The sequence below is a fragment of the Cavia porcellus genome, unplaced genomic scaffold, assembly GCF_034190915.1.
Source record: "Cavia porcellus strain 051 isolate PalLab524CR breed Dunkin Hartley unplaced genomic scaffold, mCavPor4.1 scaffold_16, whole genome shotgun sequence".
NCBI classification, from domain to species: domain Eukaryota; kingdom Metazoa; phylum Chordata; class Mammalia; order Rodentia; family Caviidae; genus Cavia; species Cavia porcellus.
The window spans coordinates 12,268,578-12,281,227 of NW_026947499.1; positions in this window are offsets into that span (position 1 = coordinate 12,268,578).

Genomic DNA, 12,650 nt, shown 5'->3' on the forward strand with positions numbered 1-12,650 from the left:
CCACACCCAACAAGGGGGCTATTTTAAGAAATGGTGGTTTGGTTCTAGAAAATGGAGCAGAGGGAGGAATCCAAAGACAAATGTTCGAGGATGGATGGATAGAGGGGTGCGGTTACCCAACTCCCCAGCCGCACACTTTCTTCATGTATGAGAAGTCACTTGCCCCTCACCTCACCGTGGGATTTCAATACAACGATCTGTGCGTGGTACTTCACTATAGGTGATCAACAAACACTAGCCAGATCCCTCAGTTCCCAACCCTGGTTTCCAGCGATTTAGCAAACAGAGAAACTGAGGCCCAGAGATGGGTCACCGACTGACCAGCAGCACACGGCACGTTAGAGGTGGACTTGGGAATGGAACTCAGGGCTCTAGGATTCCCAGCCCGAGTTCTTGCCCACTCTGTCCTCCAGTGGAATCACCTGATGTCAGGGGGAAGGAATGTCCCCGTGCTGGGCCGACCTGTGTCCCTCCAGAAGATCGGTGCCTGTTTGGACACGCGGACCAGCCAGGGCAGCCTTGCTGGGAAACGTCTCTGCAGACCGGGTGGAGTTAGGAGGAGGTCACGTCGCACCAGTGTGGGCTCCATCGCAGCGGCTGCTGCCCCTACGTGGAGAGAGAGAGCTGGGCATGGTGGTGCACGCCTGTCATCCAGTGCTTGGGAAGCTGAGGCAGGAGGATCTCCATGAGTTTGAGGCCAGCCTGGAATACAGAGAGAGCAGGAGGATATCCATGAGTTTGAGGCCAGCCTGCAATACAGAGAGAGACCTTGTCTCCAATTTGAATAATAATAATAGAAATAGACACAGGGACACCCAGGTTGAAGATGTGTGAATTTGGAAGCTATGATCCTCACTGGGTGGAGCTTCGGTTCTAGGAGCTGGTGTGGAGAGGAAAGGAGGAGCTGGGGGCCAGCGCAGAGCCCCGGAGCCGGGGTGGCCCGGCGGGAGTGCTCCTGGGCCCCTTGGCCGGTGGCAGCTTCTTGAGTGTGCGCGTCAGCACCCAGAGAGGTCCGCAGGAAGCACAGCTCTGTTCCCATGGCGACCTTGGGCCGCCTGGGCCTGAAGAAGGCTGCAGGCAGCTGCAGTCCTGTCTGAGATCACAGCCTGGCCGGGCAGGGGAGAGGGCGGGAGAGCAGCAGAGACCTCCAGAGCCGCAGCGGTGAACCTCGGCGCCTGCCTCCTCCTCCTGCTCCCAAGTTCTGGGCTGACCCGTTCGTTTGTCTGTCTGTCTGTCCTGTCTTTTTTGGTGCTGAGGATGGAGCCCAGGGCCTCTCGTATGCTGGGCAAGTGCTTTACCCTTGTGCTCAGCACCCCCAGCCCTTTAAAGTTTTTATTTTAGGGGTGTGTGAAGTTGCCCACGCGGGGCTGGGACTTGCACTCTTCCTGCTTCAGCCTCCCAAGTAGCTTGAATTACAGGTATGCACCGCCACAGACAGCTCTGGGGACCACTTTTCACCCGCACAAGGCTTTGTTCCTTTGGCTTGAAGTCCACTTTTGTGTTTTTTTTTTTTTGTTGTTGTTTGTTTAGGCAGAATCTCCCTATGTAGCCAGACTGCCCTTGAACTCACTGTGTAGCTCAGTGAGGTCTCGAACTCCAGGTGATCCTCCTGCCTCAGCCTCCAGAGTGCTGGGATTACAGGCGTGTACCGCCACACTTATTTTGAGGTCTACTTATTGAGCTGTAATTTACATCATGAAACATGCATTTTTTTTTTTTTTTGGTACCAGGGATCGAACTCAGGACCCTGCACTTGTAAGGCAGGCGCTTATGCCGCTGAGCTAAATCCCCAGCCCTAAAACATGCATTTCACATGCACACACAGTTCAGAGTTTCCATAAATGTTGGTGTCACAGTTGGATAGAGCAGCTGCACACGGTTCTGTCTTTATTTTTGTTTTCCTTTGGTGCCAGAACTCCTGTCACTGAGCCACAACCCAGCCCAACTATGCTGCATGTTCTGAGTCCTCTCCCATGTTTCCCAGCCACCTGCTGGTCCCTGACCCTACACTGTGGCCCTGGGAACCATAGGTCTGTCTTCTGTCCCTACACATGAACATGATCACGTTTACAGTTTGCATAAATGGAATCCTCCAGTAGGAACACTTTTCTGGTTAACTTCTTTGTTTGTTACTGTTTTGAAGCAGGATCTTGCTACATGGTTCAGGTTGGCTTTGAACTCACTGTGTAGCCCTGGGAATCCTCCTGCCTCAGCCTCCCAGCCAACAAATAAAAGACGGAAATACATTTTTGCTGCCAGAGTTGTGTGATGTCCGGCCGGAGGAGGATCTGAGTTTAATTATTCCTTCAGGAAAGAGCTCTCTGGGCAATAACTCAGGCTGATTATTCAAAGAACTTTGATAATGATAGAAATGTGATAATTTCAAAACAAACCGACCAACAGAGAAACGGACAGCATTCTCTTCCTTGTGAAAGCCCAAGATAAGGTGTGCTCGCATCCCTGAAGGGCACCCCAGATTCCAAACCCAGAGACTCAGACTCTTCTGCTGGGCAGTGTGGAGGACGTCCAGACAGGAAACGGCTCCAGGAGCTCACTGAAGGGGGCACACGAGGGGACACTCCAGGCTGTGTCACCCTGGGGCCACGTGGGTGTGGCGGCCCACACTGGTGATCCTAGAATTTGGGAGGCCGAGGCAGGAGGATTGCTGTGGATTCAAGGCCAGGCTGGACTACATAGCAAGATTCTATCTCAAAAGGACAACAAAGCAAGTCAGGGGCCCAGCCACACCTCCTTGTCTTCCCCACCCCTTTGAGGTCAGGAGGGAAGGTGTTGGTGAGCAGCCTTCTTCCTGTGGAGGAAGTAATGTGTTAGGGTGTGGTGATCAGGGCTTGAATGGACCTTCAGGGCTTTTCCAGTCCAGTTCCCTCTGGGGAAACTGAGGCCTGGCAATGGAGAGGGCCAGGACCTTGCAGGTGCTGACCGGGCCTGAAGGTCCAGCACAAAGACCCTCGTGGAAGTGCAGAAGCAGGCTGCAGTGGGTGGCCAAGGTCCTGGCATCAGCAAGGGTGAGGGAAGGTGCTCCTTTTTTTTGAGCCTCAGTTTTCACATCTGTGAAATGGGGACAGAGATGCCAATAGCCATTCCGTAGGGTTCTTTCTTTTTCTTCTTCCTCCCCTTCCTCCTCCTCTTTCTCCTCTTCTTCTAATTCTGAGAGTCTCACTATAGGGTTACCCCCCAAATGGGGCACCCCATCTTCCTCTCACAAGATAGGGAGGTGACAAAAGGGAGAAAGACGCAGACAAGGACCGAGCAAGCTGGGTGTGGTGGTACGGATCTGGAGTCCTGGCACCCTGGGAGGCTGAGGCAGGAGGATTGCAAGTTTCAGTCCATCCTGGGCACTTTAGTGAGATCCTGTCTCAAAGTAAAAAACAGTAAAAGGGCTGAATGTGGTGGCACACGCCTGTAATGCTAGCCTTTGGGAGACTGAGGCAGGAGGATGGCCACGAGTTTGAGGCCAACCGGAGCCACATACCGAGTCTGAGGCCAGCCTGTACTACACAGGGAGACCCTGTTCCAAACAGACAGACAAAAAAACTAAACTAAAAAGGCGGGGTATGCAGTGCCATGTGAAGGTGCTGGGTTCTCATCCCCAGCTCTGCAAAAGAAAGCACAGCCCTCACAGCAAACGAGGCAGCCCTGCCTCGCCTCTCTCCAGCGAGTATGGTCAGGCGCCCACCTGCCCCCCCCCCCCAGGGGCCCCCACCCCGTCGGGCTCTGGACCGGCCCGGACTTGTAGGCGTCCCTAGGAATCCCAGGGGCCCAGGCCTCGCAGGAGGAGGGCCAGGGAATGTGCGTTGGTGCCGCTGCTGGAGTCCGGCGGGCGGGTGCAGACTTGGGGACTTCTCCCTGGCGGAGGGAGGGGGCAGGAATCCAGCTCCAGGGCCTCCCACACCCTTCCGCTTTAATCTCATCTCTTGTCACAGGAGTCTGGGAGATAGGCCAGGGTGATGTCCCCAAGATCCTGGGGAGTGACCAGCTGGCCACTTCAAAGAAACTCTATCTCCCTGAAGAGGTAGATGGTGAGGGATTAGAACAACCGTGCCTACCGGGGACTAAGTACCAGGCCAGAGAGATGGGCAAACAGGCAGACACGGTGTGGGGTGTTTCAGCCTCTTGCAAAATGCTTGCAGGAGCCTGATGCATGCCTGGTGATCCCAGCACTCTGGAGGCTGAGGCAGGAGGATCTCCAGGAGTTCAAGGCCAGCCTGGGCTATATAACAAGCTCTTGTCTCAAAAAAAAAAAAAACAAACTAAAATAAAAAAACAAAACAACAGCATAAAACATTTTCTTGTTTTGCACATGGGAGGTCGTGGATTTGATCCCCAGTTCTAGGGGAAAATGTTAAGTGAAGTGAAGTGGAGCTGAGCTCATCAAAGGGACCTGGGAAGCTGACAGTTCCGGCTCTGGAGGAAACTAAAGATGTCTGCAGACAGATAAAAGAGAGGTCGGCGTGAACACTTCAGCATGGGCTGTGCCTGTGGAGATAAGCAATCAGCACCTGCCTGGCAAGTGCAAGGTCCTGAGTTCGATTCCTGGTTTAGAAAACAGAAATCAGAGTCTGGCTCCTGGCTCCGCAGTGACCAGGACTCTTCCTCCGTCCACCTCAGCTTCTGGGGTGGCACCACGGGCTCTCGGCTCACCCCAGCCGCCTCCCCTCCACCCCTCTTAGCTCCTCCCGGGCCCCTGGAATGACAGCTCCTCTCCGCTCTGGGTCCACAGACCTCCTCTTATCCGCTTATCTTGCTGCTTTGCATATTCAAGGGGTTCTTCTAGAAGCAGCCGTCTCTCAGCTTCCAATCCTCTATCAGGCAATGTATCTTCTTTAACACAGGGCTGTGAGATTTCCTCCCCCCCCTTCCATGTTTTTTTCCTTTTCTTCCTCTTATACTGGGGACTGAACACAGGGCCTTTGCACTGAGTAGTACTCTGGGGGCTGAAGCAGGAGGATCCCAAGTTTGAGCTCTGACTCTCTAAAACAAATCTTTTTTTTTTTTTTTTTTAAATTCTGAAACAAAATCTTGCTAAATTGCCCAGGCTGGGCTCAAACTTGCCATCCTCCTGCCTCAGCCTCCCAGAGTGCTGAGGCTTTTGGCACTGCTACCTCTAATTCATGTCTGTATACCACACTAGAGGATGCATCTGCGCTGTCCCTGACGGCCTCTAAACACTGGCCGGGAAGTTCCCTGGGAGTCTCAGACAGGAAAGGACGCAGACCACCCCGAGCCCCCTCCGGGAGCCCCAGGGAGAGCTCTGTCCTCACCGTGTGTTCCCGCTCTCGGACTCCAGCCAAGCTGTGGGGCCGGGTGCTGTCCGGGCCGGCACGGAGCCTGTGTGCCCTGCGTGTCCTGTTTATGTTGGGCTTCGAAGGCCGCTGGAGGCAGGGCTCGAGTCCTGGGAGTAACAAACAGTGTCTTCTCTTCCCCTGCCAAAAGCAATCTTTAATCACCCTACCAAGTCACGGGCTCAGAATAGCATAATGGAAACAAAGCACTTAAAATACTTTCTTGGGTGGATAAACACAGCACAGGAAGAAAAAAATAAAATAATAAAACCCCTGGTGCCAGCTCCGCCTCTGTGCCCTGCACAGGACCAGGAGCCGAGGACCAGGAAAGGGGCCCAGGAGCGGCCGGGATGCGCTGGCCCTCAGAGGGCAGCACGGTGGTCACGCAGCCTGCAGATGCCCCTGTGTTTTCTAAACTGGTAAAAGGCAGTTCCTACACAACACAAAAATGGATGCCGGGCTTGGGAGGCTGAGGCAGGACGGTCTTACATTTGAGCCCAGCGATTTTAGAGAGACTCTATCTCAAAATAAAAGATAAAAGTGCTGGGGTGTGTGTGAGTGTGTGTGGCAGGCCAGTGAGCGAGAATCTTCTGTGTGTTTATTCCTGGCTTTGTGTCCCCGGCGCTGGGCTGGACCCTGCTCACACGCTGTCTGCGTCTCTCATAGACTACGATGTGTAATCACTGCCACCTTGCAGGTGGCCCAGAGGATATTCAGAGTGTTCAAGCGACTTGGCCAGGGTCACACAGCCCTGCCCAGGCAGATGCACAGCCCACTATTCACAGAGGGCCCGGTACATAGCCGGGTAGACAGTAGGCGCTCAATACATGCATAGTACATGCTGAATTCTCAAACGCCCTTCACAGACAGATGCCCTACAAGTAATTGTAAACGCGGTTCACGCTTTTCTTTCTTTGTCTCTTTTTTCTTTTTCTTAAATTTTTGAGACAGGGTTTCACTAATGTAGTTCAGGGTGGCCTTGAACTCATTATGTAGCCCAGGCATTCGGGTGCTTCCATGAAGATTGCACACTGGATATGTCTCTTCTGAGATGAGAGGAGTGATATGCTCACTAAACAATTGCTCTTAAGCTGGACATGATGGTGCACACTTGTGATTCCACCATTCCAGGAGGCTGAGGCAGGAGGATCCCAAGTTCAAGTCTAGCCTGGGTATTTTAGTGACTTAGCAAGACCCTATCCCAAGACACAAAAATGGAAAAGGAGTGGATGTGTAGCTCAGTGTGGAGATCTTGGGCTCAGTTTCCAAAGAAGGAAGGAAGGGAGGGAGGAAGAAAAAGGATGCTTTTGGTTTAAGGTGAACAGAAACAGCCTTTGTTTAAGGCCACAAACACAAGAAAGGATCCGAGGAGGTGTTTAGCTTCATCTTTGCCGCTGGGAGGCTACGCCTGGTGACACTGAAGTCCAGGAATGCCTACCAGCCCTGGGACCCTGAGATAACAGAGCGCCCCTAGAAGCTTGACCGCTGACAATCTGACAGCTCGAGCTTCCTCATATCTGCTCTTTACGCCTGCAGTTAGGGCGCGGAGTGGACGGGCGGTCCGCAGCCCTCCCTGCCCGGCGGCCAGGCGGGAGCTCCGGAATCTGGAGTCGCACTGGGTGGGACTCTGCCACCCTGACACTTGTTTTGGGATAAATCCCACAATCTAAATCGTGGAATTTTGGTGCATCTTTCTCAACTGTGAAAGCAGCCATGAAGTTTTGGGGAGAAAGAAATGAGATAATGGAAGTAAAGGCTTAGCCCAAAGCCCAGGGTGTACCACGTGCGCTGTTGAGACCGGCAGTTGCTGGGTTGCCCAATCTGGATTTCAAGGCTCAGTGATCCTCCTGCCTCAGCCTCTTAGAGTGCTGGCATCGCCACATGCGTCACCACATTTGGCACAGAGGTGACTTCAGAGCAGAGGTCTGAAGTCATCAGGGAATCATCAGGCTTTGAAGATCAGGGGAACAACAGTCCAGGCAGAGAAACAGCAGGTGCAAAGGCCCTGGGTCCAGAGTGCTGCGGGTAGGTTCAAAGAAGAGTGGGGAGCTGGCTGTGGCCAAAGAACAGCATGACCTTGGTGGAGGACACGTGTGGAGGACATGGGGGGGCAAGGCCAGAGGTTTGGGGGTGAGCAGAGTCCAGGTCGTGGAGAACTGTGTGCTGTTGTACGAGCACTGATTTTAATTTAATTCATTGTTTTTTGATACATGTTTTTTTATATCAATGAAAGAAGTTCTTTTTCAAAAGGAGCGATTTGTCTCCCTAAACTTTCTCCTCCATAGGGGTTTTATTTTATTATAATTTTATTAGCTCAGTCTGCAGGACACAGCCATCAGGCTCTTCCTGGGGAGTAGGTACCTACACGGAACACAGCTTAACCCTCTGTCTGCCCCCTGCCCTCCCCTCCCTGGTCTCTCGGACCCCTTCCTGCCCACAGACAGCCAACCCTAGCCACACAAAGAAGTCGAGCTGGGCCCACAGGTGCACACCTGCAGCCCCGGCTCTTGGGAAGTTTGGGTGGGAAGGCAGAGAGTTTGAAGCCAGGCCGGGCAAACGGTAAATAAGATCCTGTCTCAAAATAAACAATCCTGTAAGTTTCCAGGGCCAGGGTGTACTGCGTGCTGACCATGTTCATGTACGCTGCTGGTTCTACTCCAGGACTGGGGGGAGAAATTAAAACACTGAGGACCATGCAAGGACCCGCGTGGTGGGTGCCACACCCGCCCCTGGGTTGTATCTGCCACATCCCAGGCATCTCGAGGCTCCGGGCCTTCCCAGGGGGCTTCAGTGTCAGCAATCGCTGCCCGAGCCCGGCAGCATGCAGGCAGCAGGCAGGAACTCAAGGCCTGCTTTCCATAGACAGCACACGCACCAGAGCGCACACAAACCCATGTGTCTCCTGCCCTGGTCAGACAGAGGCCTCGGTCCTGTGCCCGTCCCCGTGGTGGTCTTTGCTGATCTTTATATGTTCCAAAGTTTGAGAGAATTGCAATCATGTGGTGCGTAGTATTGTATAAGGCTTCTTTTAGCATAAAGTATTTCAGATTCATTTAAATACTCCTCCAGCACTCAGGAAGTAGAGGCAGGAAGATCACTGTGTGTTTGTGGCCAACCTGGGCTACATAGTGAGATCTTATCCAAAAAATAAACTACATCAAATTAAAAAGATAAAACAAAATTGGCTTCACCTTGGGGCTGCAAGGCCGTCAGTCTGTCTTAAAAAACCAGAGGAGGAGAAGATTGTGTATCAATAGCTTCCCCTTTTTTTAGCCTTTATTAATAAAATCATAGAGCAGTTGTTCTCTGAATGGACATACCACAGTTGGTTTTAACCCTTCTTACGTGAATGAACGTCAGAACTGTTTATAGCTTTTGTCTGCCTATTTATTTTGCAGTGTTGGGGATTGCAATCAAGACCTTCACACTGAGTAGCATCCCTTGTCCCCTTTTATTTTTTATTTGGAGATGGGCTCTAAATTGCCTAGGCTGTACTCCAATGTGGGGTCCACCTGCCTCAGCCTCCCCAAAGTGCTGGGATGACAGCTATGCACTACCAGGCTGGAATACTTTTATTTTTTTCCCCATGTCTTTCATATTTTGCTGCTGATGGAAACCAGGACCATCGAGCACACTGGGCAAGCGCTCTGCCACCCAGCTACACCCCTCGCCCTGCCTTACATTTTAAAACACTCCCTTGGCCGCAGGGTGGAGAATAGATTCTTGGGCTAAAGAGGCAGTAAACCATCCAGGCAAGGTGAGATATTTAGCTGCAATTACCTAAGGAAGAGATAACAGGGCTGGAGCACTGTTTTGACCCCTGTGTAAAGCTCTCGATGCGCATTATCTTGGGTCTCAGCAGAATTTGGAAAACTCCCCTTCCCTAGAGACAAGTCATCAGTCCCAAGGAAGCAGGATTGTTAAGCTTTCTTCTGCTTTTAGTGTTGAGTCCTTCTGTCTCACATTTGCAAAGAGGCACCTTGACCCTTGACGCTGGGCCCTATCAGCTCTGCACCTGCCAGGGATGAGTGACAGGAATCCCTCAGGGAGCTCCTCGGGCAAGGGAAGGGGCCCTGCGATGCGCAGCTCGGGTGACCCTGTGAGCGCGGGAGGTCACGGCGGGGCTCCACTGCCATGAACTCTACGAAGACCTGCTCAGCCCGGTTTGGTCTTTGCAATGGCTCGGTGTGTCCGCTTTATGACCATGCAAGAGTGACCTGCATTCAGCCGGAGCTGGGTTTTGAGGTTTGCATGTTGATGTCGACCTGGGCTAGTGGTGGGATGCTCTCCTCCCCTGGCAGTCTCATTTTGGAGCTGGCCAGTTTGTAAGGACAGGGACAGAGAGGCAACAGGTGCGCCAGGGTTTCAGCAGGCCCTGTGCTAGATGGGGAGTCTCCTGCCTCAGCCTCCCGAGTGCTGGGATTGAGTATTTATTCCGTGCTGGGCCCAAGACCCGAAGTCTCCCAAAAACGTTTCCCAAAGTGCTTGAGAAGGGCGCACACAGCATGAGGCGCACACAGACGGGTGATTTTCTAAGCCCACAGGTACACAAGGCAGAGTGGCAGATGCAGCTGGCCCTTCCACCCTGACCTCAGCGGCTGCAGATTCTACCAACCATGGATGGAAGCTAAGTCTCAAACAAAGCTGCCCCTGAAGCCAGGGCATGGTGACACGCACCTGTAACTCCAGCACTCCAGAGGCTGAGACAGGAGGATGCTAGATGAGACTAAGGTCAGCCTGGATTATATCATGAGAGGCTTTCTCCAAGCCAAACCAGACCCTTGGTCTCTGCACAATACAGTGTGAGAATTGTTCCTGTGCCACTTACATTGTATCAGGTTTTATAAGTGCTCTAGGCAGGATTTAAAGAGCAAGGGAACCCTGCACCGGGTCTGTGCCAACATTTGTGGAGCATCCTGTATTCCTTTGAGAATCCTGTCGAATAATTCTATTTTCTGTCTTTATGCCCCTCTGGCTCTCTCTCTCACTGTCTGTGTCTGTCTCCTCTTTTTCCTGCAGTATATTTGGAACAAAAAAGAAATAATCTGTAAGTTAAAACTGCAGAAGAAAATGCAACATTTTGCTGTGGGGAAGCTGGCATCTTTCAAATAACATTCCGGGAGGGTAGACCTCCCATCCCCTCTTCTCCTTTCCTTTTTTTTTTCCTTTTGCACTGATGATTGAACTCAAGATCTTATTATTTTTTTGCTTATTTATAATTTTTGAGAGAGGGTCTAGAACTGAATTTTGGAGTTCAGGCTAGAACTGCAGTGACCCTCCTGCCTCAGCCTTCTGAGTACTGGGATTACAGATAGGCACCATTATACACAATTCCCTAGCTCTTTTTAAAATTTTTTTTTAAATTTTGAGGTAAGTTCTCTAAATTGCCCAGGGTAGGTTCGAACTTGGAATCTTCCTGCCTCAGCCTCCCAGAATGCTGGAATTGCACCATGCCCAGCTTCCTTCTCTTCAGAAGTGCTGGGATAACTGGGCTCCCCTGGATGCGTTTGGAACTGGCCAGCTGCATGTGGCCCAGCTGCCAGAGGGTCCCCAGCTGGAGAAGAGCAGCCCTGCTCCCTCCAGCTGCAAATGAAGGCAGGGAGAAAACAAAATGCATCAGGTCGTGGTGGAAACGGTTCCAGGAGTCCTGGTCACTGAATGGAAAGCGAGGAAGTTTTATTGTTTTAGTTGGCAGCCGTCTCCGGATTCTTTTAAAAAGAACATTTGGAGATGCGCGCGCGTGTGTGTGGGCGTGTGTGTATGTGCATGTGTGTGTGCGCATGTGTGTGTGCGCATACGTGCATATGTGGGAAGGTGGTAGAAACTGTGCCTGTGACCGTGAGAATGGGCAGAGAGGGAGCGACAGCTGTGTGTTTGGCTCGGTTCGGTTTGGTTTGTTTGAGACAGGGCCTTGCTATGTAGCCCAGGCTGGCATGGAGCTCACAGAGATCCTCCTGCCTCAGCTTTCCCAGAGCTGGGACTACAGACGTGTGCCACCACACCGGGGTAGTTGTCACCTTTTGTGTGTTGAGCCTGCAGAAGAAAAGACCAGCTGACAGTGGGAAGAGAGAAGCGGCAGGGAACAGACAGCAGCCCTCTGCACACTCGTGTGTGTGTGTGTGTGTGTGTGTGTGTGTGTGTGTGTGTGTGTGTGTATCTGCAGAAATACAGAGTGAGGAGGGTAAGAGTAGGGACTCAGCAAAGGCCACCAACGGAACGGGCCCTGAGCCCTGCCCCAGTGCTCTCCCCTGCGAGTCCAGAAATAGTTTCCGAGAACCTCGGTGCTTCCCTCCTGGCCACCTGCGGGAGATAAAGCCGCCGGCCTCTGTGGCTGTCTTGGCTGAGGCTCAGCTGCCACTGCCGACAGGCGGCTTTGATCTCGGGTTATCAGGGCCTGACCCTGCGGCCCCATCTTCCCGGCCAGCTTCCGCCCACCGCTCACCTCTGCGGGAAGGGCATCCGCCAAGGTCACTATGGCAGGGTGAGCCGGCCCTGTGCCCAGCGTGCCTTCGAGCCTGGGTGCCTGATCCAGTGGTGGTGGCACCCTCTTTTGTTCCCGGGCAAGGGTGGCCAGAGGACCTGGCTGGGGAAGAGTAGCTTTATTATTTTTATAGTTTTATTTTATTTCATTGGGTGTTGAGACAGGGTCTCCCAAGGTAGTACAGGCTGGCTTTGGAGTCACTATTGTCTTGGTTACTTTTGTCTCTTTGCTGAGACAAAAATACCCAATGCCCAATGTTAAAGGAGGAAAGGTTTATTTAGGTCACAGTTTGTGGAGGTTTCAGCCCATACTTGGCTGGCCCTGAAGCAGGCTGGCACAGCACTGGCATAACTTCTGCTGGCAGAAGACAGCAAAAACAGAAAGAGCAAAAGGGTGAGCCTCTTTTCCTCCCTCATAGGGTAGGCAGGCTACCCGCCCTAGGGCAGGTGGGCTCACACCAACTGCAAGCCCTCCTCCTGCACAGGCTCAGGGTGTTTGCACAGTGAGGACCCTGGTCCCCTGCTGAGTCAGTTAACAAAGCTGACACAATCAACACCATCCTGGAGGGCTAAGCCCACTCCTTTACACCCTAGGATGTATGGAAGTAACTGCTGAGTCACTTGGTTAAACTGCTAGACTTTTCAGGTTGACACAGTGTATCAACAATTACAACCAGGTACCCTGGGCTGCCTGCCAGCTCATGAGGAACCTCCTGCCTCAGCCTCCTGAGTGCTGGGATTGCAGGAGTGCACCACTGCACCTCAAGAAATAAATTTCTGTTCTTTACCAGCTACCTACAGGGCATGTCGTGCAGAGACAGCAGATTTAGTTTTATTATTTGTCACCTCCATCTTTCTGTACCACTT